We start from the raw sequence: 27,382 nt of genomic DNA on the forward strand, positions 1-27,382 counted from the left end.
GTGTTTCATCGTCAATGTGAAGGTCAAAGTAATACAATGAACCTGCAGTGGTGTATCGGAAACTAATACTGGTGTCACAGGAAAGGATCAAATCACAACCGTAAGAAGAGTCTGTATTCTTGTACTTAAGGCGGCATTGTAATTTTTGTATTTAAATCCGATGCGATTTCTGTGTTTCATCGTCAATGTAAGGGTCAAAGGAATACATTGAACCTGCAGTGGTGTATCGGAAACTCATACTGGTCTCACAGGGAATGCTCAAAGCACCGACTGTAAGAAGATTCTCTATTCTTGTAATTAAGGCGGCATTGTGCCTTTTGTATTTAATTCCGATGCGATTTCTCTGTTTCATCGTCAATGTGAAGGTCCAAGGAATACATTGAACCTGCAGTGGTGTATCGGAAACTAATACTGGTCTCACAGGAAAGGATCAAAGCATAGACTCTAAGAAGTCTCACTCTTCTTGCACTTATGGCGGCATTGTGGCTTTTGTATTAAATTCCGATGTAATTTCAGTGTTTCATCGTCAATGTGTATGTCCAAGGAATACATTAAACCTGCAGTGGTACATCGGAAACTAATACTGGTGTCACAGGGAATGCTCAAAGCATCGACAGTAAGAAGTGTCTCTCTTCTTGTACTTAAGGCGGCATTGTGCCATTTGTATTTAGTTCCGATGCGATTTCTGTGTTTTATCATCAATGTGAAGGTCCAAGGAATACATTGAACGTGCAGTGGTGTATCGGAAACTAATACTGGTCTCACAGGAAAGGATCAAAGCCCAGACACTAAGAAGCCTCATTCCTCTCGCACTTAAGGCGGCATTCAGCCTTTTGTATTTAATTCCGATGTAATTTCAGTGTTTCATTGACAATGTGTATGTCCAAGGAATACATTGACCCTCCAGTGCTGTGTCGGAAACTAATACTGGTCTCACAGGAAAGGATCAAAGCACAGACTGTAAGAAGTGTCTCTATTCTTGTACTTAAGGCGGCATTGTGCCTTTTGTATTTAATTCCGATGCGATAACTGTGTTTCATCGTGAATGTAAAGGTCCAAAGAATACATTGAATCTGCAGTGGTGTATTGGAAACTAATACTGGTCTCACAGGAAAGGATCCATGCACAGACTGTAAGAATAGTCTCTATTCTTGTACTTAAGGCGGCATTGTGCCTTTTGCATTTAATTCCGATGAGATTTCTGTGTTTCATCGTCAATCTGAGGGTCAATGGAATACATCGAACCTGCAGTGGTGCATCGGAAACTATTACTGGTCTCACAGGAAAGGATCAAAGCACAGACTGTAAGAAGAGTCTCTATTCTTGTACTTAAGGCGGCACTGTGGCTTTTGTATTTAATTCAGATCCGATGTCTGTGTTTCATCGTCAATGTGAAGGTCAAAGGACTACATTGAACCTGAAGTGATGTATCGGAAACTAATACTGGTCTCACAGGAAAGGAGCAAAGCACAGACTGTAAGAAGGGTCTCTATTCGTGTTCTTAAGGCGGCATTGTGCATTTTGTATTTAATTCCGATGCGATTTGTGTGTTTCATCGTCACTGTTTACGTCCGAGGAATACATTGAACCTGCAGTGGTGTATCGGAAACTAATACTGGTCTCACAGGAAAGGATCCATGCACAGACTGTAAGAAGAGTCTCTATTCTTGTACATAAGGCGGCATTGTAATTTTTGTATTTAATTCCGATGCGATTTCTGTGTTTCATCGTCAATGTAAAGGTCAAAGGAATACATTGAACCTGCAGTGGTGTATCGGAAACTAATACTGGTCTCACAGGAAAGGATCAAGGCACAGACTGTAAGAAGAGTCTCTATTCTTGTACTTAAGGCGGAAATGTTCCATTTGTATTTAATTCCGATGCGATTTCTGTGTTTCATCGTCAATATGTATGTCCAAGGAATAAATTGAACCTGTAGTGGTACATCGGAAACTAATACTGGTCTCACAGGGAATGCTCCAAGCATCGACAGTAAGAAGTGTCTCTATTCTTGAACTTAAGGCGGCGTTGTGCCATTTGTATTTAATTCTGATGCGATTTCTGTGTTTTATCATCAATGTATAGGTCCAAGCAATACATTGAACTTGCAGTGGTATATTGGAAACTAATACTGGTCTCACAGGGAATGCTCAAAGCACCGACTGTAAGAAGTGTCTCTATTCTTGTACTTAAGGCGGCATTGTGCCTTTTATATTTAATTCCGATGAGATTTCTGTGTTTAATCGTCAATGTGGAGGTCCGAGGAATACATTGAACCTGCAGTGGTGTATCGGAAACTAATACTGGTCTCCCAGGAATGCTCAAAGCTCCGACTGTAAGAACAGACTCTATTCTTGTGCTTAAGGCGGCATTGTGCCTTTTGTATTTAATTCCGACGTAATTTATGTGTTTCATCGTCAATATGTATGTCCCATTAATACATTGAACCAGCAGAGGTGTATCGGAAACAAATACTGGTCTCACAGGAAAGGATCAAAGCACTGACCCTAAGAAGTCTCACTCTTCTTGCATTCAAAGCGGCATTGTGCCTTTTGCATTTAATTCCGATGTAATTTCAGTGTTTCATCGTCAATGTGTATGTGCAAGGAATACATTGAACCTGCAGTGGTGTATTGGAAACTAATACTGGTCGCACAGGGGCTGCTCAAAGCACCGACTGTAAGAAGAGTCTCTATTCTTGTACTTAAGGCGGCATTGTGCCTTTTGTATTTAATTCCGATGTAATTTCTGTGTTTCATCGTCAATGTGAAGGTCCAAAGATTTCATTGAACGTGCAGTGGTGTATCGGAAGCTAATACTGGTCTCACAGGAAATGCTCAAAGCACCGACTGTAAGAAGAGTCTCTATTCTTGTACTTAAGGCCGCATTGTGCCTTTTGTATTTAATTCCGATGCGATTTCTGTGTTTCATTTCAATTTGAAGGTCCAAGGAATACATTGAACCCGGAGTGGTGTATCGGAGACTAATACTGTTGTCACAGGAAAGGATCAAAGCACAGACTGTAAGAAGAGTCTCTATTCTTGTACTTACGGCGGCATTGTGCCTTTTGTATTTAATTCCGATGCGATTTCTGTGTTTCATCGTCAATGTGAGGATCAATGGAATTAATTGAACCTGCAGTGGTGTATCGGAAACTAATACTGGTCTCACAGGAAAGGATCAAAGCACCGACTGTAAGAAGAGTCTCTATTCTTGTACTTAAGGCGGCATTGTGACTTATGTATTTAATTCCTATCCGATTTCTGTGTTTCATCGTCAATGTGAAGGTCAAAGGACTACATTGAACCTGAAGTGGTGTATCGGAAACTAATACTGGTCTCACAGGAAAGGATCAAAGCGCAGACTGTAAGAAGAGTCTCTATTCTTGTACCTAAGGCGGTATTATAATTTTTGTATTTAATTCCGATGCGATTTCTGTGTTTCATCGTCAATGTTAAGGTCAAAGGAATACCTTGAACATGCAATCTTGTATCGGAAACTAATACTGGTCTCACAGGAAAGGATCAAACCACAGACTGTAAGAAGAGTCTCTATTCTTGTACTTAAGGCGGCATTGTAATTTTTGTATTTAATTCCGATGCGATTTCCGTGTTTCATCGTCAATGTAAAGGTCAAAGGAATACATTGAACCTGCAGCGGTGTATCGGAAACTAATACTGCTCTCACAGGAAAGGATCAAAGCACAGACTGTAAGAAGAGTCTCCATTCTTGTACTTAAGGCGGCATTATAACTTTTGTATTTAATTCCGATGCGATTTCTGTGTTTCATCGTCAATGTAAAGGTCAAAGGAATACATTGAACCTGCAGTGGTGTATCGGAAGCTAATACTGGTCTCACAGGAAAGGATCAAAGCTCAGACTGTAAGAAAATTCTCAATTCTTGTACTTAAGGCGGCATTGTGTTTTTTGTATTTAATTACGATGCGATTTCTGTGTTTCAACGTCAGTGTGAAGGTCTAAGAAATACATTGAACCTGCCGTGGTGTATCGGAAACTAATACTGGTCACACAGGAAAGGATCAAATCACAGACTGTAAGAAGAGTCTCTATTCTTGTACTTAAGGCGGCATTAAAATTTTTGTATTTAATTCCGATGCGATCTCTGTGTTTCATCGTCAATGTAAAGGTCGAAGGAAAACATTTAAACTGCAGTGGTGTATCGGAAACTAATACTGGTCTCACAGGAAAGGATCAAAGCTCAGACTGTAAGAAGTGTCTCAATTCTTGTACTTAAGGCGGCATTGTGTTTTTTGTATTTAATTCCGATGCGATTTCTGTGTTTCATCGTCAATGTGAAGGTTCAAGGAATACATTGAACCTGCAGTGGTGTATCGGAAACTAATACTGGTCACACAGGGAATGCTCAAAGCACCGACTGTAAGAAGAGTCTCTATTCTTGTACTTAAGGCGGCATTGTGCCTTTTGTATTTAATTCCGATGCAATTTCAGTGTTTCATCGTCAATGTGATGGTCCAAAGATTTCATTGAACTAGCAGTGGTGTATCTGAAACAAATACTGGTCTCACAGGAAATGCTCAAAGCACCGACTGTAAGAAGAGTCTCTATTCTTGTACTTAAGGCGGCATTGTGCTTTTTGTATGTAATTGCGATGCGATTTCTGTGTTTTATGGTCAATGTGAAAGTCCAAGTAATAAATTGAACCAGCAGTGGTGTATCGGAAACTAATACTGGTCTCACAGGGAATGCTCAATGCACTGACTGTAAGAAGAGTCTCTATTCTTGTACTTAATGCGGCATTGTGCCATTTGTATTTAATTCCGATGTAATTTCAGTGTTTCATCGTCAATGTGTATGCCCAAGGAATACATTGAACCTGCTTTGGTGTATTGGATACTAATACTGGTCTCACAGGGAATGCTCAAAGCACCAACTGTAACAAGAGTCTCTATTCTTCTACTTAAGGCCGCATTGTGCCTTTTGTATTTAATTCCGATGCGATTTCTGTGTTTCATCTTCAATTTGAAGGTCCAAGGAATACATGGAACGTGCAGTGGTCTATCGGAAACTAATACTGGCTCAGAGGGAATGCTCAAAGCACCGACTGTAAGAAGAGTCTCTATTCTTGTACTTAAGACGGCATTGTGCCTTTTGTATTTAATTCCGATGCGATATTTGTGTTTCTTCGTCAATGTGAAGGTCCAAGTAATACATTGAACCTGCAGTGGTGTATCGGAAACTAATACTGGTCTCACAGGGAATGCTCAAAGCACCGACTGTAAGAAGAGTCTCTATTCTTGTACTTAAGGCGGCATTGTGCTTTTTGTATGTAATTGCGATACCATTTCTGTGTTTCATCGTCAATGTGAAGGTCCGAGGAATACATTGAACCTGCATTGGTGTATCGGAAAGTAATACTGGTCTCACAGGGAATGCTCAGAACACCGACTGTAAGAAGAGTCTGTATTCTTGTACATAAGGTGACATTGTGATTTTTGTATTTAATTACGATGCTATTTCTGTGTTTTATCGTCAATGTGAAGGTCCAAGGAATACATTGAGCCTGCAGTGGTGTATCGGAAACTAATACTGGTCTCACAGAAAAGGATCAAATCATAGACTCTAAGAAGTCTCACTCTTCATGCACTAAAGGCGGCATTGTGCCTTTTGTATTTAATTCCGATGTAATTTCAGTGTTTCATCGTAAATGTGAAGGTCCAAGTAATACATTGAACCTGCAGTGGTGTATCGGAAGCTAATACTGGTCTCACAGGAAAGGATCAAAGCTCAGACTGTAAGAAAATTCTCAATTCTTGTACTTAAGGCGGCATTGTGTTTTTTGTATTTAATTACGATGCGATTTCTGTGTTTCAACGTCAGTGTGAAGGTCTAAGAAATACATTGAACCTGCAGTGGTGAATCGGAAACTAATACTGGTCACACAGGAAAGGATCAAATCACAGACTGTAAGAAGAGTCTCTATTCTTGTACTTAAGGCGGCATTATAATTTTTGTATTTAATTCCCATGCGATTTCTGTGTTTCATCGTCAATGTAAAGGTCGAAGGAAAACATTTAAACTGCAGTGGTGTATCGGAAACTAATACTGGTCTCACAGGAAAGGATCAAAGCTCAGACTGTAAGAAGTGTCTCAATTCTTGTACTTAATTCGGCATTGTGTTTTTTGTATTTAATTCCGATGCGATTTCTGTGTTTCATCGTCAATGTGAAGGTTCAAGGATTACATTGAACCTGCAGTGGTGTATCGGAAACTAATACTGGTCTCACAGGGAATGCTCAAAGCACCGACTGTAACAAGAGTCTCTATTCTTCTACTTAAGGCCGCATAGTGCCTTTTGTATTTAATTCCGATGCGATTTCTGTGTTTCATCTTCAATTTGAAGGTCCAAGGAATACATGGAAAGTGCAATGGTCTATCGGTAACTAATACTGGCTCACAGGGAATGCTCAAAGCACCGACTCTAAGAAGAGTCTCTATTCTTGTACTTAAGACGGCATTGTGCCTTTTGTATTTAATTCCGATGCGATTTTTGTGTTTCATCGTCAATGTGAAGGTCCAAGTAGTACATTGAACCTGCAGTGGTGTATCGGAAACTAATACTGGTCACACAGGGAATGCTCAAAGCACCGACTGTAAGAAGAGTCTCTATTCTTGTACTTAAGGCGGCATTGTGCCTTTTGTATTAAATTCCGATGCGATTTCTGTGTTTCATCGTCAATGTGAAGGTCAAAGGAATACATTGAACCTGCAGTGGTGTATCGGAACCTAATACTGGTCTCACAGGAAAGGATCAAATCACAGACTCTAAGAAGTCTCACTCTTCTGGCACCTAAGGAGGCGTGGTGCCTTTGTTATTTAATTCCGATGCAATTTCAGTGTTTCATCGTCAATGTGTATGTCCAAGGAATACATTGAACCTGCAGTCGTGTATCGGAAACTAATACAGGTCTCACAGGAAAGGATCAAAGCACAGATTCTAAGAGGTCTCACTCTTGTTGCACTTATGGCGGCATTGTGCCTTTTGTATTTAATTCCGAAATAATTTCAGTGTTTCATCGTCAATTTTTATGTCCAAAGAATACATTGAACCTGTAGTGCTGTATCGGAAACTAATACTGGTCTCACAGGGAATGCTCAAAGCACCGACTGTAAGAAGAGTCTCTATTCTTGTACTTAAGACGGCATTGTGCCTTTTGTATTTAATTCCGGTGCGATTTTTGTGTTTCATCGTCAATGTGTAGGTCCAAGTAATACATTGAACCTGCAGTGGTGTATCGGAAACTAATACTGGTTGCACAGGGAATGCTCAAAGCACCGACTGTAAGAAGAGTCTCTATTCTTGTACTTACAGCGGCATTGTGTCTTTTGAATTTAATTCCGATGTACTTTCTGTGTTTCATCATCAATGCTAAGGTCCAAGGATTACCTTGAGCCTGCAGTAGTGTATCGGAAACTAATACTGGTCTCACAGGAAAGGAACAAAGCACAGACTCTAAGAAGTCTCACTCTTCTTGCACTGAAAGCGGCATTGTGATATTTGTATTTAATTCCGATGTAATTTCAGTGTTTCTTCCTCAATGTGTATGCCCAAGGAATACATTGAACCTGCAGTGGTGTATTGGAAACTAATACTGGTCTCACAGGGAATGCTCAAAGCACCGACTGTAAGAAGACTCTCTATTCTTCTACTTAAGGCCGCATTGTGCGATTTGTATTTAATTCCGATGCGATTTCTGTGTTTCATCTTCAATTTGAAGGTCCAAGGAATACATTGAACGTGCAGTGGTCTATCGGAAACTAATACTGGCTCACAGGGAATGCTCAAAGCACCGACTGTAAGAAGAGTCTCTATTCTTGTACTTAAGACGGCATTGTGCCTTTTGTATTTAATTCCGGTGCGATTTTTGTGTTTCATCGTCAATGTGAAGGTCCAAGTAATACATTGAACCTGCAGAGGTGTATAGGAAACTAATACTGGTCGCACAGGGAATGCTCAAAGCACCGACTGTAAGAAGAGTCTCTATTCTTGTACTTCAGGCGGCATTGTGCCATTTGTATTTAATTCCGATGTAATTTCAGTGTTTCATCGTCAATGTGTATGCCCAAGGAATACATTGAATCTGCAGTGGTGTATTGGAAACTAATACTGGTCTCACAGGGAATGCTCAAAGCACCGACTGTAAGAAGAGTCTCTATTCTTCTAGTTAAGGCCGCATTGTGCCTTTTGTATTTAATTCCGATGCGATTTCTGTGTTTCATCTTCAATTTCAAGGTCCAAGGAATACATTGAACGTGCAGTGGTCAATCGGAAACTAATACTGGTCGCACAGGGAATGCTCAAAGCACCGACTGTAAGAAGAGTCTCTATTCTTGTACTTAAGGCGGCATTGTGCCTTTTGTATTTAATTCCCATGTAATTTCAGTGTTTCATCGTCAATGTTTACGTCCAAGGAATACATAGAACCGTCAGTGGTGTATTGGAAACAAATACTGGTCTCACAGGGAATGCTCAAAGAACCAACTGTAAGAAGTGTCTCTATTCTTGTAATTAAAGCGGCATTGTGCCTTTTTATATTTAATTCCGATGTGTTCTCAGTGTTTTATCGTCAATGTTTACGTCCAAGGAATACATTGAACCTGCAGTGCTGTATCGGAACCTAATACTGGTCTCACAGGGAATGCTCAAAGCACCGACTGTAAGAAGAGTCTACATTCTTGTACTTAAGGCGGCATTGTGCCTTTTGTATTTAATTCCGATGTAATTTATGTGTTTCATCGTCAATATGTATGTCCAAGGAATACATTGAACCTGCAGTGGTGTATCGGAAACTAATACTGGTCTCACAGGGAATGCTCAAAGCACCGACTGTAAGAACAGTCTCTATTCTTGTACTTAAGGCGGCATTGTGCCTTTTGTATTTAATTCCGATGCGATTTCTGTGTTTCATCGTCAATGTGAAGGTCCAAGTAATACATTGAACCTGCAGAGGTGTATAGGAAACTAATACTGGTCGCACAGGGAATGCTCAAAGCACCGACTGTAAGAAGAGTCTCTATTCTTGTACTTCAGGCGGCATTGTGCCTTTTGTATTTAATTCCGATGTAATCTCAGTGCTTCATCGTCAATGTGTATGTCCAAGGAATACATTGAACCTGCAGTGGTGTTTCGGAAACTAATACTGGTCTCACAGGGAATGCTCAAAGCACCGACAATAAGAAGAGTCTCTATTCTTGTACTTATGGCGGCGTTGTACCTTTTGTATTTAATTCCAATGCGATATCTGTCTTTCATCGTCAATGTGAAGGTCCAAGGAATACATTGAACCGGCAGTGGTGTATCGGAATCTAAAACTGGTCTCACAGGGAATGCTCAATACACCGACTGTAAGAAGAGTCTGTAATCTTGTACATAAGGTGACATTGTGATTTTTGTTTTTAATTACGATGCGATTTCTGTGTTTCATCGTCAATGTGATGGTCCAAGGAATACATTGAACCTGCAGTGGTGTATCGGAAACTAATACTGGTCTCCCAGGGAATGCTCAAAGAACCAACTGTAAGAAGAGTCTCTATTCTTGTCCTTACGGCGGCATTGTGTCTTTTGAATTTAATTCCGATGTAATTTCTGGGTTTCATCATCAATGCTAATTTCCAAGGATTACCTTGAGCCTGCAGTAGTGTATCGGAAACTAATACTGGTCTCACAGGAAAGGAACAAAGCACAGACTCTAAGAAGTCTCACTCTTCTTGCACTGAAAGCGGCATTGTGCCATTTGTATTTAATTCCGATGTAATTTCAGTGTTTCATCGTCAATGTGTATGCCCAAGGAATACATTGAATCTGCAGTGGCGTATTGGAAACTAATACTGGTCTCACAGGGAATGCTCAAAGCACCGACTGTAAGAAGAGTCTCTATTCTTCTAGTTAAGGCCGCATTGTGCCTTTGGTATTTAATTCCGATGCGATTTCTGTGTTTCATCTTCAATTTCAAGGTCCAAGGAATACATTGAACGTGCAGTGGTCAATCGGAAACTAATACTGGTCGCACAGGGAATGCTCAAAGCACCGACTGTAAGAAGAGTCTCTATTCTTGTACTTCAGGCGGCATTGTGCCTTTTGTATTTAATTCCGATGTAATCTCAGTGTTTCATCGTCAATGTGTATGTCCAAGGAATACATTGAACCTGCAGTGGTGTTTCGGAAACTAATACTGGTCTCACAGGGAATGCTCAAAGCACCGACAATAAGAAGAGTCTCTATTCTTGTACTTATGGCGGCGTTGTACCTTTTGTATTTAATTCCAATGCGATATCTGTGTTTCATCGTCAATGTGAAGGTCCAAGGAATACATTGAACCGGCAGTGGTGTATCGGAATCTAAAACTGGTCTCACAGGGAATGCTCAATACACCGACTGTAAGAAGAGTCTGTAATCTTGTACATAAGGTGACATTGTGATTTTTGTTTTTAATTACGATGCGATTTCTGTGTTTCATCGTCAATGTGATGGTCCAAGGAATACATTGAACCTGCAGTGGTGTATCGGAAACTAATACTGGTCTCCCAGGGAATGCTCAAAGCACCGACTGTAAGAAGAGTCTCTATTCTTGTACTTACGGCGGCATTGTGTCTTTTGAATTTAATTCCGATGTAATTTCTGGGTTTCATCATCAATGCTAAGGTCCAAGGATTACCTTGAGCCTGCAGTAGTGTATCGGAAACTAATACTGGTCTCACAGGAAAGGAACAAAGCAAAGACTCTAAGAAGTCTCACTCTTCTTGCACTGAAAGCGGCATTGTGCCATTTGTATTTAATTCCGATGTAATTTCAGTGTTTCATCGTCAATGTGTATGCCCAAGGAATACATTGAATCTGCAGTGGTGTATTGGAAACTAATACTGGTCTCACAGGGAATGCTCAAAGCACCGACTGTAAGAAGAGTCTCTATTCTTCTAGTTAAGGCCGCATTGTGCCTTTTGTATTTAATTCCGATGCGATTTCTGTGTTTCATCTTCAATTTCAAGGTCCAAGGAATACATTGAACGTGCAGTGGTCAATCGGAAACTAATACTGGTCGCACAGGGAATGCTCAAAGCACCGACCGTAAGAAGAGTCTCTATTCTTGTACTTAAGGCGGCATTGTGCCTTTTGTATTTAATTCCCAAGTAATTTCAGTGTTTCATCGTCAATGTTTATGTCCAAGGAATACATAGAACCGTCAGTGGTGTATTGGAAACAAATACTGGTCTCACAGGGAATGCTCAAAGAACCAACTGTAAGAAGTGTCTCTATTCTTGTAATTAAAGCGGCATTGTGCCTTTTTATATTTAATTCCGATGTGTTCTCAGTGTTTTATCGTCAATGTTTACGTCCAAGGAATACATTGAACCTGCAGTGCTGTATCGGAACCTAATACTGGTCTCACAGGGAATGCTCAAAGCACCGACTGTAAGAAGAGTCTACATTCTTGTACTTAAGGCGGCATTGTGCCTTTTGTATTTAATTCCGATGTAATTTATGTGTTTCATCGTCAATATGTATGTCCAAGGAATACATTGAACCTGCAGTGGTGTATCGGAAACTAATACTGGTCTCACAGGGAATGCTCAAAGCACCGACTGTAAGAACAGTCTCTATTCTTGTACTTAAGGCGGCATTGTGCCTTTTGTATTTAATTCCGATGCGATTTCTGTGTTTCATCGTCAATGTGAAGGTCCAAGTAATACATTGAACCTGCAGAGGTGTATAGGAAACTAATACTGGTCGCACAGGGAATGCTCAAAGCACCGACTGTAAGAAGAGTCTCTATTCTTGTACTTCAGGCGGCATTGTGCCTTTTGTATTTAATTCCGATGTAATCTCAGTGTTTCATCGTCAATGTGTATGTCCAAGGAATACATTGAACCTGCAGTGGTGTTTCGGAAACTAATACTGGTCTCACAGGGAATGCTCAAAGCACCGACAATAAGAAGAGTCTCTATTCTTGTACTTATGGCGGCGTTGTACCTTTTGTATTTAATTCCAATGCGATATCTGTGTTTCATCGTCAATGTGAAGGTCCAAGGAATACATTGAACCGGCAGTGGTGTATCGGAATCTAAAACTGGTCTCACAGGGAATGCTCAATACACCGACTGTAAGAAGAGTCTGTAATCTTGTACATAAGGTGACATTGTGATTTTTGTTTTTAATTACGATGCGATTTCTGTGTTTCATCGTCAATGTGATGGTCCAAGGAATACATTGAACCTGCAGTGGTGTATCGGAAACTAATACTGGTCTCCCAGGGAATGCTCAAAGCACCGACTGTAAGAAGAGTCTCTATTCTTGTACTTACGGCGGCATTGTGTCTTTTGAATTTAATTCCGATGTAATTTCTGGGTTTCATCATCAATGCTAAGGTCCAAGGATTACCTTGAGCCTGCAGTAGTGTATCGGAAACTAATACTGGTCTCACAGGAAAGGAACAAAGCACAGACTCTAAGAAGTCTCACTCTTCTTGCACTGAAAGCGGCATTGTGCCATTTGTATTTAATTCCGATGTAATTTCAGTGTTTCATCGTCAATGTGTATGCCCAAGGAATACATTGAATCTGCAGTGGTGTATTGGAAACTAATACTGGTCTCACAGGGAATGCTCAAAGCACCGACTGTAAGAAGAGTCTCTATTCTTCTAGTTAAGGCCGCATTGTGCCTTTTGTATTTAATTCCGATGCGATTTCTGTGTTTCATCTTCAATTTCAAGGTCCAAGGAATACATTGAACGTGCAGTGGTCAATCGGAAACTAATACTGGCTCACAGGGAATGCTCAAAGCACCGACTGTAAGAAGAGTCTCTATTCTTGTACTTAAGACGGCATTGTGCCTTTTGTATTTAATTCCGATGCGATTTTTGTGTTTCATCGTCAATGTGAAGGTCCAAGTTATACATTGAACCTGCAGTGGTGTATCGGAAACAAATACTGGTCGCACAGGGAAAGCTCAAAGCACCGACTGTAAGAAGAGTCTCTATTCTTGTACTTCAGACGGCATTGTGCCTTTTGTATTTAATTCCGATGCGATCTCTTTGTTTTATCGTCAATGTGAAGGTCCAAGGAATACATTGAACGTGCAGTGGTGTATCGGAAACTAATACTGGTCTCACAGGGAATGCTCAAACATCGACTGTAAGAAGAGTCTCTATTCTTGTACTTAAGGCGGCATTGTGGCTTTTGTATTTAATTCCCATGTAATTTCAGTGTTTCATCGTCAATGCTTACGTCCAAGGAATACATTGAACTTGCAGTGGTGTATTGGAAACTAATACTGGTCTCACAGGGAATGCTCAAAGAACCATCTGTAAGAAGTGTCTCTATTCTTGTACTTAAGGCGGCATTGTGCCTTTTTATATTTAATTCCGATGTGTTCTCAGTGTTATATCGTCAATGTTTACGTCCAAGGAATACATTGTACCTGCAGTGCTGTATCGGAAACTAATACTGGTCTCACAGGGAATGCTCAAAGCACCGACTGTAAGAAGAGTCTACATTCTTGTACTTAAGGCGGCATTGTGCCTTTTGTATTTAATTCCGATGTAATTTATGTGTTTCATCGTCAATATGTATGTTAAGGAATACATTGAACATGCAGTGGTGTATCGGAAACTAATACTGGCCTCATAGGGAATGCTCAAAGCACCGACTGTGAGAAGAGTCTCTATTCTTGTACTTAAGGCGGCATTGTGCCTTTTGTATTTAATTCCGATGCGATTTCTGTGTTTCATCGTCAATGTGAAGGTCCAAGTAATACATTGAACCTGTAGAGGTGTATAGGAAACTAATACTGGTCGCACAGGGAATGCTCAAAGCACCGACTGTAAGAAGAGTCTCTATTCTTGTACTTCAGGCGGCATTGTGCCTTTTGTATTTAATTCCGATGTAATCTCAGTGTTTCATCGTCAATGTGTATGTCCAAGGAATACACTGAACCTGCAGTGGTGTATTGGAAACTAATACTGGTCTCACAGGGAATGCTCAAAGCACCGACTGTAAGAAGAGTCTCTATTCTTGTACTTAAGGCCGCATTGTGCCTTTTGTATTTAATTCCGATGCGATTTCTGTGTTTTATCTTCAGTTTCAAGTTCCAAGGAATACATTGAACCTGCAGTCGTGTATCGGAGACTAATACTGGTCTCACAGGGAATGCTCAAAGCACCGATTGTAAGAAGAGTTTCTATTCTTGTACTTAAGGCGGCATTGTGCCTTTTGTATTTAATTCCGATGCGATAACTGTGTTTCATCGTCAATGTGAAGGTCCAAGGAATACATTGAACCTCCAGTGGTCTATCGGAAGCTAATACTGGCTCACAGGGAATGCTCAAAGCACCGACTGTAAGAAGAGTCTCTATTCTTGTACTTAAGGCGGCATTGTGCCTTTTGTATGTAATTGCGATGCGATTTCTTTGTTTTGTCGTCAATGTGAAGGTAAAAGGAAAACATTGAACTAACAGTGGTGTATCGGAAACTGATACTGGTCCCACAGGCAATGCTCAAAGCACCGACTGTAAGAAGAATCTCTATTCTTGTACTTAAGACGGCATTGTGCCTTTTGTATTTAATTCCGATGTAATTTATGTGATTCATCTTCAATGTGTATGTCCAACGAATACATTGATCCTGCAGTGGTGTATCGGAAACTTATACTGGTCTCACAGGCAATGCTCAAATCACCGACTGTAAGAAGAGTCTACATTCTTGTACATAAGGTGGCATTGTGCCTTTTGTATTTAATTCCGATGTGATTTCTGTGTTTCATCGTCAATGTGAAGGTCCAAGTAATACATTGAACCTGCAGTGGTGTAACGGAAACTAATACTGGTCTCACAGGGAATGCTCAAAGCACCGACTGTAAGAAGAGTCTCTAATCTTGTACTTAAGGGGACATTGTGCCATTTGTATTTAATTCCGATGTAATTTATGTGTTTCATCGTCAATGTGTATGTCCAAGGAATACATTGAACCTGCAGTGGTGTATCGGAAACTAATACTGGTCTCACAGGAAATGCTCAAAGCACCGACTGTAAGAAGAGTCTCTATTCTTGTTTTTAAGGCGGCATTGTGCCTTTTGTATTTAATTCCGATGCGGTTTCTTTGTTTTATCGTCAATGTGAAGGTCCAAGGAATACATTGAACGTGCAGTGGTGTATCGGAAACTAATACTGGTCTCACAGGGAAAGCTCAAAGCGCCGACTCTAAGAAGGGTCTCTATTCTTGTTCTTAAGGCGGCATTGTGCCTTTTGTACTTAATTTCGTTGTAATTTCAGTGTATCATCGCCCATGTGTATGTCCAAGGAATACATTGAACCTGCAGTGTTGTATCGGAAACTTATACTGGTCTAACAGGGAATTCTCAAAGCACCGACTGTAAGAATAGTCTACATTCTTGTACCTAAGGCGGTATTGTGCCTTTTGTATTTAATTCCGACCCGATTTCTGTGTGTCATCGTCAATGTAAAGGTCCAAGGACTACATTGAACCTGCAGTGGTGTATCGGAAACTAATACTGGTCCCACAGGGAACGGTCAATGCACCGACAGTAAGAAGAGTCACTATTCTTGTACTTTAGGCGGCATTGTGCCTTTTGTATAAAATTCCGATGCGATTTCTGTGTTTCATCGTCAATGGGAAGGTCGAAGGAATACATTGAACCAGCAGTGGTGTATCGGAAACTAATACTGTCTCACAGGAAAGGATCAAAGCACAGACTCTAAGAAGTCTCACTCTTCTTGCACTTAAGGCGGCATGGTGCATTTTTTATTTATTTCCGATGTACTTTCAGTGTCTCATCGTAAATGTGTATGTCCAAGAAATACATTGAACCAGCAGTGGTGTATCGGAAACTAATGTTGGTCTCACAGGGAATGCTCAAAGAACCGACTGTAAGAAGAGTCTCTATTCTTGTACTTAAGGCGGCATTGTGCATTTTGTATTTAATTCCGATGCAATTTCAATGTTTCATCTTCAGTGTGAAGGTCCAAAGATTTCATTGAACGTGCAGTGGTGTATCGGAAACAAATACTGGTCTCACAGGAAATGCTCAAAGCGCCGACTGTAAGAAGTGTCTCTATTCTTGTACTTAAGGCGGCATTGTGCTTTTTGTATTTAATTCCGATGCGATTTCTGTGTTTCATCGTCAATGTGAAGGTCCAAGTAATACATTGAACCTGCAGTGGTGTATCGGAAACTAATACTAGTCGCACAGGGAATGCTCAAAGCACCGACTGTAAGAAGAGTCTCTATTCTTGTACTTCGGCGGCATTGGGCCATTTGTATTTAATTCCGATGTAATCTCAGTGTTTCATCGTCAATGTGTATGTCCAAGGAATACATTGAACCTGCAGTGGTGTATCGCAAACTAATACTGGTCGCACAGGGAATGCTCAAAGCACCGACTGTAAGAAGAGTCTCTATTCTTGTACTTCAGGCGACATTGGGCCATTTGTATTTAATTCCGATGTAATCTCAGTGTTTCATCGTCAATGTGTATGTCCAAGGAATACATTGAACCTGCAGTGGTGTATTGGAAACTAATACTGGTCTCACAGGGAATGCTCAAAGCACCGACTGTAAGAAGTGTCTCTATTCTTGTACTTAAGGCGGCATTTTGCCTTTTATATTTAGTTCCGGTGAGATTTCTGTGTTTCATCGTCAATGTGAAGGTCCAAGGAATACATTGAACCTGCAGTGGTGTATCGGAAACTACTACTGGACTCACAGGGAATGCTCAAAGCACCGACTGTAAGAAGAGTCTCTATTCTTGCACTTATGGCGGCATTGTGCCTTTTGTATTTAATTCCGATGTAATTTATGTGATTCATTGTCAATGTGTATGTCCAAGGAATACATTGATCCTGCAGTGGTGTATCGGAAACTTATACTGGTCTCACAGCCAATGCTCAAATCACCAACTGTAAGAAGAGTCTACATTCTTGTACTTAAGGCGGCATTGTGCCTTTTGTATTTAATTCCCATGTAATTTCAGTGTTTCATCGGCAATATGTATGTCCAAGGAATACATTGAACCTCCAGTGGTGTATCGGAAACTAATACTGGTCTCACAGGGAATGCTCAAAGCACCGACTGTAAGAAGAGTCCCTATTCTTGTACTTAAGGCGGCATTGTGCCTTTTGTATTTAATTCCGATGTGATTTCTGTGTTTCATCGTCAATGTGAAGGTCCAAGTAATACATTGAACCTGCAGTGGTGTATCGGAAACTAATACTGGTCTCACAGGGAATGCTCAAAGCACCGACTGTAAGAAGAGTCTCTAATCTAGAACTTAAGTGGGCATTGTGCCATTTGTATTTAATTCCGATGTAATTTATGTGTTTCATCGTCAATGTGTATGTCCAAGGAATACATTGAACCTGCAGTGGTGTATCGGAAACTAATACTGGTCTCACAGGAAATGCTCAAAGCACCGACTGTAAGAAGATTCTCTATTCTTGTTTTTAAGGCGGCATTGTGCCTTTTGTATTTAATTCCGATGCGGTTTCTTTGTTTTATCGTCAATGTGAAGGTCCAAGGAATACATTGAACGTGCAGTGGTGTATCGGAAACTAATACTGGTCTCACAGGGAAAGCTCAAAGCGCCGACACTAAGAAGGGTCTCTATTCTTGTTCTTAAGGCGGCATTGTGCCTTTTGTATTTAAGTCCGATGTAATTTCAGTGTTACATCGTCAATGTTTACGTCCTGGAATACATTGAACCTGCAGAGCTGTATCGGAAACTAATACTATTCCCACAGGGAATGCTCAAAGAAACGACTGTAAGAAGAGTCTCTATTCTTGTACTTAAGGCGGCATTGTGCGTTTTGTATTTAATTCCAATGCGATTTCTGTGTTTCATCGTCAATATGATGGTCCAAGGAATACATTGAACCTGCAGTGGTGTATCGGAAACTAATTCTGGTCTCACAGAGAATGCTCAAAGCACCGACTGTAAGAAGAATCTCTATTCTTGTACATAAGGCGGCATTGTGCCTTTTGCATTTAATTCCGATGTGATTTCTGTGTTTCATCGTCAATGTGAAGATCCATGGAGTACATTGAACCAGCACTGGTGTATCGGAAACTAATACTGGTCCCACAGGAAAGGATCAAAGCACAGACTCTAGGAAGTCTCTCTCTTCTTGCACTTAAGGCGGCATTGTGCCTTTTGTATTTAATTCCGTTGTAATTTCAGTGTTTCATCGCCCATGTGTATGTCCAAGGAATACATTGAACCTGCAGTGATGTATCGGAAACTTATACTGGTCTAACAGGGAATTCTCAAAGCACCGACTGTAAGAAGAGTCTACATTCTTGTACCTAAGGCGGTATTGTGCCTTTTGTATTTAATTCCGACCCGATTTCTGTGTGTCATCGTCAATGTGAAGGCCTAAGGACTACATTGAACCTGCAGTGGTGTATCGGAAACTAATACTGGTCTCACAGGGAATGGTCAAAGCACCGACAGTAAGAAGAGTCACTATTCTTGTACTTAAGGCGGCATTGTGCCTTTTGTATAAAATTCCGATGCGATTTCTGTGTTTCATCGTCAATGGGAAGGTCAAAGGAATTCATTGAACCAGCAGTGGTGTATCGGAAACTAATACTGTCTCACAGGAAAGGATCAAAGCACAGACTCTAAGAAGTCTCACTCTTCTTGCACTTAAGGCGGCATGGTGCATTTTTTATTTATTTCCGATGTACTTTCAGTGTCTCATCGTCAATGTGTATGTCCAAGAAATTCATTGAACCTGCAGTGGTGTATCGGAAACTAATGCTGGTCTCACAGGGAATGCTCAAAGAACCGACTGTAAGAAGAGTCTCTATTCTTGTACTTAAGGCGGCATAGTGCATTTTGTATTTAATTCCGATGCAATTTCAATGTTTCATCGTCAATGTGAAGGTCCAAAGATTTCATTGAACGTGCAGTGGTGTATCGGAAACAAATACTGGTCTCACAGGAAATGCTCAAAGCGCCGACTGTAAGAAGAGTCTCTATTCTTGTACTTAAGGCGGCATTGTGCTTTTAGTATTTAATTCCGATGCGATTTCTGTGTTTCATCGTCAATGTGAAGGTCCAAGAAATACATTGAACATGCAGTGGTGTATCGGAAACTAATATTGGTCGCATAGGGAATGCTCAAAGCACCGACTGTAAGAAGAGTCTCTATTCCTGTACTTCAGGCGGCATTGGGCCATTTGTATTTAATTCCGATGTAATCTCAGTGTTTCATCGTCAATGTGTATGTCCAAGGAATACATTGAACCCGCAGTGGTGTATCGCAAACTAATACTGGTCGCACAGGGAATGCTCAAAGCACCGACTGTAAGAAGAGTCTCTATTCTTGTACTTCAGGCGGCATTGGGCCATTTGTATTTAATTCCGATGTAATCTCAGTGTTTCATCGTCAATGTGTATGTCCAAGGAATACATTGAACCTGCAGTGGTGTATTGGAAACTAATACTGGTCTCACAGGGAATGCTCAAAGCACCGACTGTAAGAAGTGTCTCTATTCTTGTACTTAAGGCGGCATTTTGCCTTTTATATTTAGTTCCGGTGAGATTTCTGTGTTTCATCGTCAATGTGAAGGTCCAAGGAATACATTGAACCTGCAGTGGTGTATCGGAAACTAATACTGGACTCACAGGGAATGCTCAAAGCACCGACTGTAAGAAGAGTCTCTATTCTTGCACTTAAGGCGGCATTTGCCTTTTGTATTTAATTCCGATGTAATTTATGTGATTCATCGTCAATGTGTGTATCCAAGGAATACATTGATCCTGCAGTGGTGTATCGGAAACTTATACTGGTCTCACAGGCAATGCTCAAATCACCGACTGTAAGAAGAGTCTACATTCTTGTACTTAAGGCGGAATTGTTCCATTTTGTATGTAATTCCCATGTAATTTCAGTGTTTCATCGTCAATATGTAGGTCCAAGGAATACATTGAACCTGCAGTGGTGTATCGGAAACTAATACTGGTCTCACAGGGAATGCTCAAAGCACCGACTGTAAGAAGAGTCCCTATTCTTGTACTTAAGGCGGCATTGTGCCTTTTGTATTTAATTCCGATGTGATTTCTGTGTTTCATCGTCAATGTGAAAGTCCAAGTAATACATTGAACCTGGAGTGGTGTATCGGAAACTAATACTGGTCTCACAGGGAATGCTCAAAGCACCGACTGTAAGAAGAGTCTCTAATCTAGTACTTAAGGGGGCATTGTGCCATTTGTATTTAATTCCCATGTAATTTATGTGTATCATCGTCAATGTGTATGTCCAAGGAATACATTGAACCTGCAGTGGTGTATCGGAAACTAATACTGGTCTCACAGGAAATGCTCAAAGCAGCGACTGTAAGAAGATTCTCTATTCTTGTTTTTAAGGCGGCATTGTGCCTTTTGTATTTAATTCCGATGCGGTTTCTTTGTTTTATCGTCAATGTGAAGATCCAAGGAATACATTGAACGTGCAGTGGTGTATCGGAAACTAATACTGGTCTCACAGGGAAAGCTCAAAGCGCCGACTCTAAGAAGGGTCTCTATTCTTGTTCTTAAGGCGGCATTGTGCCTTTTGTATTCAAGTCCGATGTAATTTCAGTGTTACATCGTCAATGTTTACGTCCAAGGAATACATTGAACCTGCAGAGCTGTATCGGAAACTAATACTATTCCCACAGGGAATGCTCAAAGAAACGACTGTAAGAAGAGTGTCTATTCTTGTACTTAAGGCGGCATTGTGCGTTTTTTATTTTATTCCAATGCGATTTCTGTGTTTCATCGTCAATTTGATGGTCCAAGGAATACATTGAACGTGCAGTGGTGTATCGGAAACTAATTCTGGTCTCACAGAGAATGCTCAAAGCACCGACTGTAAGAAGAATCTCTATTCTTGTACATAAGGCGGCATTTTGCCTTTTGCATTTAATTCCGATGTGATTTCTGTGTTTCATCGTAAATGTGAAGATCCATGGAGTACATTGAACCAGCACTGGTGTATCGGAAACTAATACAGGTCTCACAGGAAAGGATCAAAGCACAGACTCAAGGAAGTCTCTCTCTTCTTGCACTTAAGGCGGCATTGTGCCTTTTGTATTTAATTCCGTTGTAATTTCAGTGTATCATCGATCATGTGTATGTCCAAGGAATACATTGAACCTGCAGTGTTGTATCGGAAACTAATACTGGTCTAACAGGGAATTCTCAAAGCACCGACTGTAAGAAGAGTCTACATTCTTGTACCTAAGGCGGTATTGTGCCTTTTGTATTTAATTCCGACCCGATTTCTGTGTGTCATCGTCAATGTGAAGGTCCAAGGACTACATTGAACCTGCAGTGGTGTATCGGAAACTAAAACTGGTCTCACAGGGAATGGTCAAAGCACCGACAGTAAGAAAAGTCACTATTCTTGTACTTAAGGCGGCATTGTGCCTTTTGTATAAAATTCCGATGCGATTTCTGTGTTTCATCGTCAATGGGAAGGTCAAAGGAATACATTGAACCTGCAGTAGTGTATCGGAACCTAATACTGGTCTCACAGGAAAGGATCAAGGCACAGACTCTAAGAAGTCTCACTCTTGTTGCTCTTATGGCGGCATTGTGCCTTTTGTATTTAATTCCGAGATAATTTCAGTGTTTCATCGTCAATTTTTATGTCCAAAGAATACATTGAACCTGTAGTGCTGTATCGGAAACTAATACTGGTCTCACATGGAATGCTCAAAGCACCAACTGTAAGAATAGTCTCTATTCTTGTACTTAAGGTGGCATTGTGCCTTTTGTATTTAATTCCTATGCGATATCTGTGTTTCATCGTCAATGTGATGGTCCAAGGAATACATTGAACCTGCAGTGGTGTATCGGAAACTAATACTGTTCTCACAGGGAATGGTCAAAGCACCGACTGTGAGAAGAGTCTCTATTCTTGTACATAAGGCGGCATTGTGCCTTTTGTATTTAATTCCGATGTAATTTCAGTGTTTCATCGTCAATGTGTATGTACAAGGAATACATTGAACCTGAAGTGGTGTATCGGAAACTAATACTGGTCTCCCAGGGAATGCTCAAAGCACCGACTGTAAGAAGAGTCTCTATTCTTGTACTTAAGGCGGCATTGTGCTTTTTGTATTTAATTCCGATGCGATTTCTGTGTTTCATCGTAAATGTGATGGTCCAAGGAAAACATTGAACCTGCAGTAGTGTATCGGAACCTAATACTGGTCTCACAGGTAAGGATCAAGGCACAGACTCTAAGAAGTCTCACACTTCTTGCACTTAAGGCGGCATGGTGCGTTTTTTATTTAATTCCGATGTAATTTCAGTGTCTCATCGTCAATGTGTATGTCCAAGAAATACATTGAACCTGCAGAGCTGTATCGGAAACTAATACTATTCCCACAGGGAATGCTCAAAGAAACGACTGTAAGAAGAGTCTCTATTCTTGTACTTAAGGCGGCATTGTGCGTTTTGTATTTAATTCCAATGCGATTTCTGTGTTTCATCGTCAATATGATGGTCCAAGGAATACATTGAACCTGTAGTGGTGTATCGGAAACTAATTCTGGTCTCACAGAGAATGCTCAAAGCACCGACTGTAAGAGGAATCTCTATTCTTGTACATAAGGCGGCATTGTGCCTTTTGCATTTAATTCCGATGTGATTTCTGTGTTTCATCGTCAATGTGAAGATCCATGGAGTACATTGAACCAGCACTGGTGTATCGGAAACTAATACTGGTCTCACAGGAAAGGATCAAAGCACAGACTCTAGGAAGTCTCTCTCTTCTTGCACTTAAGGCGGCATTGTGCCTTTTGTATTTAATTCCGACCCGATTTCTGTGTGTCATCGTCAATGTGAAGGTCCAAGGACTACATTGAACCTGCAGTGGTGTATCGGAAACTAATACTGGTCTCACAGGGAATGGTCAAAGCACCGACAGTAAGAAGAGTCACTATTCTTGTACTTAAGGCGGCATTGTTGCCTTTTATATAAAATTCCGATGCGATTTCTGTGTTTCATCGTCAATGGGAAGGTCAAAGGAATACATTGAACCAGCAGTGGTGTATCGGAAACTAATACTGTCTCACAGGAAAGGATCAAAACACAGACTCTAAGAAGTCTCACTCTTCTTGCACTTAAGGCGGCATGGTGCATTTTTTATTTATTTCCGATGTACTTTCAGTGTCTCATCGTCAATGTGTATGTCCAAGAAATACATTGAACCTGCAGTGGTGTATTGGAAACTAATCCTGGTCTCACAGGGAATGCTCAAAGAACCGACTGTAAGAAGAGTCTCTATTCTTGTACTTAAGGCGGCATTGTGCATTTTGTATTTAATTCCGATGCAATTTCAATGTTTCATCGTCAATGTGAAGGGCCAAAGATTTCATTGAACGTGCAGTGGTGTATCGGAAACAAATACTGGTCTCACAGGAAATGCTCAAAACGCCGACTGTAAGAAGAGTCTCTATTCTTGTACTTATGGTGGCATTGTGCTTTTTGTATTTAATTCCGATGCGATTTCTGTGTTTCATCGTCAATGTGAAGGTCCAAGTAGTACATTGAACCTGCAGTGGTGTATCGGAAACTAATACTGGTCGCACAGGGAATGCTCAAAGCACCGACTGTAAGAAGAGTTTCTATTCTTGTACTTCAGGCGGCATTGGGCCATTTGTATTTAATTCCGATGTAATCTCAGTGTTTCATCGTCAATGTGTATGTCCAAGGAATACATTGAACCTGCAGTGGTGTATCGCAAACTAATACTGGTCGCACAAAGAATGCTCAAAGCACCGACTGTAAGAAGAGTCTCTATTCTTGTACTTCAGGCGGCATTGGGCCATTTGTATTTAATTCCGATGTAATCTCAGTGTTTCATCGTCAATGTGTATGTCCAAGGAATACATTGAACCTGCAGTGGTATATTGGAAACTAATACTGGTCTCACAGGGAATGCTCAAAGCACCGACTGTAAGAAGTGTCTCTATTCTTGTACTTAAGGCGGCATTTTGCCTTTTATATTTAGTTCCGGTGAGATTTCTGTGTTTCATCGTCAATGTGAAGGTCCAAGGAATACATTGAACCTGCAGTGGTGTATCGGAAACTAATACTGGACTCACAGGGAATTCTCAAAGCACCGACTGTAAGTAGAGTCTCTATTCTTGCACTTAAGGCGGCATTGTGCCTTTTGTATTTAATTCCGATGTAATTTATGTGATTCATCGTCAATGTGTATGTCCAAGGAATACATTGATCCTGGAGTGGTGTATCGGAAACTTATACTGGTCTCACAGGCAATGCTCAAATCACCGACTGTAAGAAGAGTCTACATTCTTGTACTTAAGGCGGCATTGTGCCTTTTGTATTTAATTCACATGTAATTTCAGTGTTTCATCGGCAATATGTATGTCAAGGAATACATTGAACCTGCAGTGGTGTATCGGAAACTAATACTGGTCTCACAGGGAATGCTCAAAGCACCAACTGTAAGAAGAGTCCCTATTCTTGTTCGTAAGGCGGCATTGTGCCTTTTGTATTTAATTCCGATGCGGTTTCTTTGTTTTATCGTCAATGTGAAGGTCCAAGGAATACATTGAACGTGCAGTGGTGTATCGGAAACTAATACTGGTCTCACAGGGAAAGCTCAAAGCGCCGACTCTAAGAAGGGTCTCTATTCTTGTTCTTAAGGCGGCATTGTGCCTTTTGTATTCAAGTCCGATGTAATTTTAGTGTTACATCGTCAATGTTTACGTCCAAGGAATACATTGAACCTGCAGAGCTGTATCGGAAACTAATACTATTCCCACAGGGAATGCTCAAAGAAACGACTGTAAGAAGAGTCTCTATTCTTGTACTTAAGGCGGCATTGTGCGTTTTGTATTTAATTCCAATGCGACTTCTGTGTTTCATCGTCAATATGATGGTCCAAGGAATACATTGAACCTGCAGTGGTGTATCGGAAACTAATTCTGGTCTCACAGAGAATGCTCAAAGCACCGACTGTAAGAAGAATCTCTATTCTTGTACATAAGGCGGCATTGTGCCTTTTGCATTTAGTTCCGATGTGATTTCTGTGTTTCATCGTCAATGTGAAGATCCATGGAGTACATTGAACCAGCACTGGTGTATCGGAAACTAATACTGGTCTCACAGGAAAGGATCAAAGCACAGACTCTAGGAAGTCTCTCTCTTCTTGCACTTAAGGCGGCATTGTGCCTTTTGTATTTAATTCCGTTGTAATTTCAGTGTATCATCGCCCATGTGTATGTCCAAGGAATACATTGAACCTGCAGTGTTGTATCGGAAACTTATACTGGTCTAACAGGGAATGGTCAAAGCACCGACTGTGAGAAGAGTCTCTATTCTTGTACATAAGGCGGCATTGTGCCTTTTGTATTTAATTCCGATGTAATTTCAGTGTTTCATCGTCAATGTGTATGTACAAGGAATACATTGAACCTGAAGTGGTGTATCGGAAACTAATACTGGTCTCCCAGGGAATGCTCAAAGCACCGACTGTAAGAAGAGTCTCTATTCTTGTACTTAAGGCGGCATTGTGCTTTTTGTATTTAATTCCGATGCGATTTCTGTGTTTCATCGTAAATGTGATGGTCCAAGGAAAACATTGAACCTGCAGTAGTGTATCGGAACCTAATACTGGTCTCACAGGTAAGGATCAAGGCACAGACTCTAAGAAGTCTCACACTTCTTGCACTTAAGGCGGCATGGTGCATTTTTTATTTAATTCCGATGTAATTTCAGTGTCTCATCGTCAATGTGTATGTCCAAGAAATACATTGAACCTGCAGAGCTGTATCGGAAACTAATACTATTCCCACAGGGAATGCTCAAAGAAACGACTGTAAGAAGAGTCTCTATTCTTGTACTTAAGGCGGCATTGTGCGTTTTGTATTTAATTCCAATGCGATTTCTGTGTTTCATCGTCAATATGATGGTCCAAGGAATACATTGAACCTGTAGTGGTGTATCGGAAACTAATTCTGGTCTCACAGAGAATGCTCAAAGCACCGACTGTAAGAGGAATCTCTATTCTTGTACATAAGGCGGCATTGTGCCTTTTGCATTTAATTCCGATGTGATTTCTGTGTTTCATCGTCAATGTGAAGATCCATGGAGTACATTGAACCAGCACTGGTGTATCGGAAACTAATACTGGTCTCACAGGAAAGGATCAAAGCACAGACTCTAGGAAGTCTCTCTCTTCTTGCACTTAAGGCGGCATTGTGCCTTTTGTATTTAATTCCGACCCGATTTCTGTGTGTCATCGTCAATGTGAAGGTCCAAGGACTACATTGAACCTGCAGTGGTGTATCGGAAACTAATACTGGTCTCACAGGGAATGGTCAAAGCACCGACAGTAAGAAGAGTCACTATTCTTGTACTTAAGGCGGCATTGTTGCCTTTTATATAAAATTCCGATGCGATTTCTGTGTTTCATCGTCAATGGGAAGGTCAAAGGAATACATTGAACCAGCAGTGGTGTATCGGAAACTAATACTGTCTCACAGGAAAGGATCAAAACACAGACTCTAAGAAGTCTCACTCTTCTTGCACTTAAGGCGGCATGGTGCATTTTTTATTTATTTCCGATGTACTTTCAGTGTCTCATCGTCAATGTGTATGTCCAAGAAATACATTGAACCTGCAGTGGTGTATTGGAAACTAATCCTGGTCTCACAGGGAATGCTCAAAGAACCGACTGTAAGAAGAGTCTCTATTCTTGTACTTAAGGCGGCATTGTGCATTTTGTATTTAATTCCGATGCAATTTCAATGTTTCATCGTCAATGTGAAGGGCCAAAGATTTCATTGAACGTGCAGTGGTGTATCGGAAACAAATACTGGTCTCACAGGAAATGCTCAAAACGCCGACTGTAAGAAGAGTCTCTATTCTTGTACTTATGGTGGCATTGTGCTTTTTGTATTTAATTCCGATGCGATTTCTGTGTTTCATCGTCAATGTGAAGGTCCAAGTAGTACATTGAACCTGCAGTGGTGTATCGGAAACTAATACTGGTCGCACAGGGAATGCTCAAAGCACCGACTGTAAGAAGAGTTTCTATTCTTGTACTTCAGGCGGCATTGGGCCATTTGTATTTAATTCCGATGTAATCTCAGTGTTTCATCGTCAATGTGTATGTCCAAGGAATACATTGAACCTGCAGTGGTGTATCGCAAACTAATACTGGTCGCACAAAGAATGCTCAAAGCACCGACTGTAAGAAGAGTCTCTATTCTTGTACTTCAGGCGGCATTGGGCCATTTGTATTTAATTCCGATGTAATCTCAGTGTTTCATCGTCAATGTGTATGTCCAAGGAATACATTGAACCTGC

The sequence above is a fragment of the Schistocerca serialis genome, chromosome 6 (assembly GCF_023864345.2).
Source record: "Schistocerca serialis cubense isolate TAMUIC-IGC-003099 chromosome 6, iqSchSeri2.2, whole genome shotgun sequence".
Taxonomy (NCBI): domain Eukaryota; kingdom Metazoa; phylum Arthropoda; class Insecta; order Orthoptera; family Acrididae; genus Schistocerca; species Schistocerca serialis.